The following is a 6567-nucleotide window of genomic DNA, read 5'->3' as shown; positions in this document are numbered from 1 at the left end:
TACACTCCAAACAATTTTTATTGCAAGAAACAGAAATCACACAGCAAGCTATACAAACATACACGTTACCAGCTCTAGACAGACAGATGTAGACCATGGCAGCACGTTCAGCTGTGCAAACCTTGAACCCACATGATCTAAAAACAATCTGACATTATCTGTACAACACAAAGTCAGACCGGAAATATTGAAATATTCTGGCACATTCAATATGAAATACAATATGTTGCTGGGTACAAACACCAATATTCACATCAGAACTGTGCAAACCATGCCATTACTCACTTTGGATTTACAACACAGCCTATGTTTTACTGGAAAACACATTATGTTAATGTTTGGAAAATTAATACAAGGCTACATTGTTTAGAATTCAGTGTAGTGTGTAGGAAAAAAAGTGAGAATGTCTTTTTTCATGCTGCTTTTGATGTTCCACTCACTGGTTCCTTTCAACTTCTAGAAGAAAAAATAAAGGTGATCAGAACTTCAAGTAAAACCCAACATGAAGCAGTGAAAACAGATTGTAAAACCTGAATATCAAAAGCGTATGTTCTGATAGGCTAGGGAATGTGGCAATTTATTTGTATAAACTGTTCTCTCTTGGTATATTCAGGGCAACTAAAAAAACCCCAAGCCAACATCACATTCCTACATTGTCACAAATTCAGAGTTACAGATCTAGAACACAACCGTGACAGAGGAACTCCTCAGATATTTTGTCTCTGCTACTTAAGCATCAGAAACATGAAATCTGCACTCCAGGTTTGTGTTCTTAAACAGTCAGCCACCAAAACAGGAAGGTAACTTTAGCCAATCCGTGTATCCCAAGTATTACAAATCGGTACCAGCCAGAGTACTTGAGTTTCTAGGAAACAACAGTGACAGTCCGGACACTTCAGAGTGCAAATTAGTCCTCTGACAAAGAAATAACCAAAAAACCTTTAGAACAGTGTTTAGTTGCGGAAGCTCAAGTGCTGTGTTCAGATATCTACCATGTTTAGCCATGAAAGTGCAGAGATACAAAATATGTTACAAATGCTGTGGTGACTAAAAATAGGGGTAGAAATGTCACTTGAAAGGAGTTCCAAGGGTCTGTGGCCCGCAGAACTTGTGATACCTGGATGGTATTGGACTAGAGGAGCTTCGAAGGTCGCTTCTGACTCGACCTACTCTGTGATTTGATGATTCTATGACAAGAAAACCTGGATGTAACAATGATTGATTGCTGGAAAGGTCTTGCCTGGCTTGTGCAAGCCAAGCTGGCAGCTTCACCCATCAGCTCTCCCCACTCAGAGAGGAGTAATAAACCAACTCCCTCACTGTCACACTGCCCCCCAGTGTCCAGAGGCACTGTGGTGAGGCACCGATCTTGGTGAACGGGCTTCTTGTGCCATGGGCCCCGGGCAAACAGAGCTTATCAGAGCCGCTGTGGGAGCAAACATCCCTCCTCGTGCCAGGGGAGCTCCGTCCTGCAATGAGCTCCGAGCGGCTGCCTGGGAACAAGCGCCCGCTTCATCTTGTCCCTCTGGATGGCCACGTCCTGCTCAGGGACAGCGCTGGCCTGAGCCGAGGATGGGGGCATTGAAGGGACAGTCGGTGGGGACAAGGGCCTTTGGTGAGCTGTGGCCAAGTCCCAGGAAGGGACAGGGCTGGAGCCAGAGCCTTGTTGGGGACAGGGACACTGAGACCCAGCATGCGGGATCAGCTCTGCAGAGTGGGATCCAGGTTGTCTGGGAGGGCACAGTGACCCCAGGCAGGGGCAGGTGAGAGCCAGGGCAGGGGATGTTCCCTCTGCTCTGTTCTCAGCTGTGGCTGCAGACTGGACCAGTTGGGGGCTGGCGGTGCAAGGGAAATGGGGTGGGCTGGAGCTGGGCACTGACACCACCCCAGCACTTCCCCCAAGCCCAGCCCTCCTCTCCCAGAGCCCAGGATTCACCAGTGCTCCCCATTGGCAGCGCCACCAGTGACTGAGGATCCCAGTCACCAGCTGTCCACATTGCCCCAGCTGTCCTCCCACCTCCCAGAGTTCCCTAATCCTGGGGCCCCAGGTGCCCCAAGAAGAGGAGTGACTCCCAGCCCCTCATTTATTTAAGGGGCTGGAAAGGGCTCAGAGATAATTGTGCTTAGAGACCCCAGATTTGAGGCTGGTGTCATCGCTGGGGGGGTTCCATAGGGAAAGACCGGCCTGGGAGTTGAGGGGCACTGGGAGATGGTGGTGCTGGGAGGTGGGGGGCACTGGGAGGTGGGGGGATCAGGCTTTCGGGGTTGTTGCAGGATGGTTTTGAGTTGGAGCAGTGGGTCATCACCATAGGGTGTCTGGCTGTCAGGGACACACCACTGTCCCCCCTCACCACTGTGGATGCCTGGGCCCTTCCCTGTGCAGCTGCCCCATGCAGGAAGCTGCACTGATGCCAGGGAAGGCAGCTGGATCAGTGCTCAGTGCAGGGGTGACTCTGTGCCAAGGCTGGGTTGCCAGGGCGGGTGTCTCTGCCAAGCTTTGCCCTGGGGGCTGGAGGTGTGGGGAGGGGCAAGGAGTCCTCCTGGGAGGGATAAAGGTGCCCTCACCTTCTCCGGCATCACCCAGGACTCCCTGCACTGCAAAGGAAGATGAAGGTCGCAGTGCTCAGCATGGCCCTGCTCTTCACCATCCTGCTGTGCACCCTGGAGGATGCGCAGGTGGTGCCCCAGTGAGGGCTCCCACTGGTTTCTTGTCTTGGTGCCCCCACACCCCTCTTCTTTGGGCCTCCCCATTCCACCCTTTTGGGCCCCTCAGAAATCTCCTCCTCAGGATCTCCTCTGTGTCCTATAGAGGGTCCCCAAATGCCCTCCCTTTGATGGATGCCAATGCCTTTCTTTCCATCTTTCCACTCCGTCCTTTGTCTTTCATCTTGTCCAGTGCGGTAGTGTCCCCAGATCCCTTTCCTTGAACACCCCCTCCCAAACACTTTCCCGAACCCTGCGTTTTGTTCCTCTGCTGTCCTCTTCCTCCTGCCCCCACCAACAACCTCACTTGAATTCCCCGTGTCCCCTCCCCTTGAATTCCTTTACCCCTCACTTGCATCCCATGCAGTCCTGTCCCTCCAACACCCCCAGCCCGGTCCCTTGGGTTCTGCGAGTTCACAACAGTGCCCTGCCTCTGGGTCCCCCCCAACCACCCTCCTCCTTGGAGGCCCCAAATTCCCATGTTATCCTTTTCTTCAACCCAAGCCCTGGTCCCCGCATGAACAGGTATCCCAGGTGAAACTTGGAGGAATGAGGCTGGGGGGAGCAGAAGGGATTTTCAGGCTCAGATGAGGGAGAATCCAGGGGCCTGGCTGGGGCTGCTGTCACCTGTGCCCCATCCACAGCCCCATTTGTCTCCAACCCACACCAACCCTTTTCTCTTCTTTCACAGGCATTCCCAGGAACATTGCTGGAAGCAAGTGGAGGTTCTCTCCTGCATGTAAGTAGTGGGGAGGACTTGGAGGGCATCCAGTCTGGGGAACTGGAGGGCACTTTGGTCCTCCCTCGCTGGGGCTGGGACATCCCAGTGACCAGAGAGGTCTCATGGTCTCTCTACAGGGGGGACTCAAACTCGGGCAAGTGAAGAGGGCTGCGGTAGGTGTCACAAGTTCTGCTGCCCCACACCCTCCCTCCCATGGCCATGAAACTCCAGGGCATCCCAGTGTGCCCCAGAACATCCCAGTGTGCCCCAGTACACTCCCATGCACGCCCTGCAGCCCCACAGAACATCCCTGCTCCCCAGTGTTTTCCCAGGGATGCCCCATTGCCCAGGGCTCCCATTGCATTCCCTTCCACCCCATCACAACTCACTACACCCCAGTGCACCCCAGGATACCCCAGGACACAGCCCCTTCCCCAGGACCTCCACTGCTTTCTGTGCCCCAACACACAAGCTCACGCACCCCATTTTCCCTGGAGTCACCTTCCCCAAGGACCCCATCGCTTTCTCCTGCCTCCCAGTGCATCCAAGTGTGCCCCTCACCCAACCTTTCTCTCCGGCTCCCTCTGCCTGTCAGGGTGGATGATGTTTTGCAGCAGAAACGCCAGGTTCCAGAACTTCCAGATGCTGAAGTGGTAGTGCAGCCATCTCCTCTATTCCCGGTGAGCAACATCAGGGCATCTCCAGCCCCACAAAGAGTTCTGGACCCCGGGGCATCCCTGAGCTGTCTGGGTGGGCAGAACGTGGATCTAGGAGAAGAAAACAGAGGAGACTGCCCATGACCTGTGTTCCAGGCCACGCTGGACAGAGCTGCCCTCATGACTTTTGTTGCACCCAGCGGGGCTTTACAGACCCAGAGGGTCACCGTGCAGGCCAGGCAGGGGCTCTGGGGCCATACAGACCCCAGGAATCACCCTGAGGGCTGGGCAGGGTTTTGGGAGATGTAGGGGTATCCGGGGCTAATGACACACTGGCCAAATAGCTCTGGGTGCCACATGGATCTCAGGAGAACCAAGTCTTGTCCTGGGTTGATTGAGGGCTCCAACTCTTTTCTCCTTCTCTGGGTCTCTGCAGAGAGAGATGGTGGGGAGAAGCCTCCCCTCATGTCCCAGCTGACACTGGAGGTCTCATTTTGGGCCCTGATTTCAGAACTGAAACTGATGGTGACCGCCGTGTCCTGTCCCCCTGCAGCGGCATGAGGAGATCATCATCCCTGGATGACCCCATCTGATCCCCTGGGAGCCCTGGGCCATTTCCCTCTCATAATCAGTAAATCCCTTCAGCAAAGCTACGCCTGTGTGTGGATGTGCGTGTCTGTGTCCATGCTCCCACTGCTGTGCCAGCACTCGGACCCCTGGGTCCTCTCTGGTCACACCACGGCCATGAGCAGAGTGACTGGGGGAGCCCAGACACCTGGGGTGTCACTGTAAACGACACCTCCTTCCCACCTGCCATGTGCCCCCAGGTACGGGCAGATTAGGGGAAAGTGGAGTGTTCCCCCATGAGGCTGGAGGAGGCTGGTTCATGAGGACTGGGTTATGGACCAGTAAAACAATCTGGACATCCATAAATCCATGGGTCCAGATGGGATGCACCTGCGGGTGCTGAGGGAGCTGGCTGAGGTCACTGTTAGGCCACTGTCCATCATCTTTGCTAAGTCGTGGGAAACACGAGAGGTGCCTGAGGCCTGGAGGAAAGCAAATGTCACTCCAGTCTTCAAAACGGGCAAGAAGGCTGATGCGCTTCCCTGGGCACAAACCAGCCACGTAGCCAAAGCATGAAAACTCTGCCCCCATTGCTGCCACGGCTGTTACCTGAAAACGATTCACCTGTGCTGCTGGTGCTCAAGGGGGACACAACACAGAAGAGCATCCACCACCTCTGACTATTTCTTGGAGCTTAATCCAGCAACAACCACAATTCTCAGCTGCCCAGTGCTTTACATGGAAATGCAAATGTAACCAGTAGTGTTAGAATCTGGATCACAGACATTTTGGGGTTCTTTGAACTTGTTTTCACAAGCAGAGCAGAATTGGCTCACACTAAAGTGGTATCTCCCCTCTTTAGCTAAACATCTAGTTTGAGTTAAACAGGGGCACAGGAATTCCTTTGACTCACTTTCTGCAGAGCAGAGAGACTCAAATGAAATGACACATGAAAACAACCTTGAAAAGCTTTCAAGACCAGTGTGTGCCCAGAGACCCCCATGCTCTGCCTTGGCCTACACCACGTCAGTCTTTGGATGAGGAGGAAAAGCCTTCTGACCTTTTGCATACAGCCTGAACAAAAAAAACAACTACCTGAGACACTTGGACCAAATCTCAACATCAAAAATGAATGCTTCTTGCAGGGCAAAAGTGCACGGTAATTAAAGACCTGCTGAACAGACCCCTGCCATTCTCAGAAATAAACAACCCCCAAGGCTCAACAAGCCAGCCAGGGTCACTGCTCTAAATCCAAGCGCAGCTGCACCGACCTGAGCCAACACGGACACAGTCGCCTCCCTTGTCCCACACGAAGCTGCACAGGCCACGCGCTGCTCCAACAGGAACGTGCTGGGGACACCCGGGTTTCTCATGGCGGCTTCTGCGCGGTCACCTGCACAAAGCACCAAGAGACCGGCAGCTGTGGGCTCAGCTCCGGGGGTTCCCGGGACCGGGGTCTCCAAGGGCCCGTTCGCACACGGATCTTTGTGCGCGCGCCCCGACCGCGGGCGCCTCTCCCGCCCCCATCCCGACCCGCCGCTCGCCCCCCCGGACCCGTCGATCGGTCCCGTGGACCCGCTCAGCAGCCTCCGCTCGCCCCACCGCTGCAGCCGGAAATTGCGTCACCGGGAGGGGCGAGCCGAGCGGCGCTGCCGGCAGGACCCCGCCAGAGCTGTCCGATTATTCGCCTGACCCGCCAAATTTTTATACGAAATCTGAATGAGTTGAACAGTTATTAAAATAACAAAGTCTCTGGCAGCCGTGCCGTCATGGTGGCTCAGTGCAGTGGAAAATCCCCTGAACTGAAGATCAGCCTCAGCTCTCAGATGAGCTCCTCCCCCCGCCCTCCGCACCGCTGACCCCGCAGCACAAAGCGCGACCGGCGCGTCCCGCGGGCGGACTCGGTGTCCGCGCTCGTTC

The 6567-nt window shown here is 54.7% G+C and overlaps 1 long non-coding RNA gene across 3 annotated transcripts; it reads right to left on the bottom strand.

The window, feature by feature from the left end:
* On the bottom strand, positions 1-6298 carry LOC136110694 (uncharacterized). 3 transcript variants are annotated; one of them, XR_011742064.1, is made up of 4 exons: positions 6202-6298; positions 5919-6040; positions 1118-4191; positions 1-456 (listed from the first exon to the last, which is right to left on the bottom strand). It is a non-coding gene; the product is annotated as an uncharacterized lncRNA (long non-coding RNA). The 3 variants fall into 3 exon arrangements; XR_010652657.2 differs by having other exon boundaries at positions 3991-4191; positions 6202-6297; XR_011742065.1 differs by lacking the exon at positions 1-456 and having other exon boundaries at positions 463-1187; positions 3991-4191; positions 6202-6297.
* Positions 6299-6567: the final 269 nt, after the last annotated feature.

Source organism: Patagioenas fasciata, chromosome 21, assembly GCF_037038585.1.
Source record: "Patagioenas fasciata isolate bPatFas1 chromosome 21, bPatFas1.hap1, whole genome shotgun sequence".
Lineage (NCBI taxonomy): Eukaryota > Metazoa > Chordata > Aves > Columbiformes > Columbidae > Patagioenas > Patagioenas fasciata.
The sequence above is the reverse complement of the archived record's forward strand: the minus strand, read 5'-3'. Positions and strand labels throughout refer to the sequence as shown.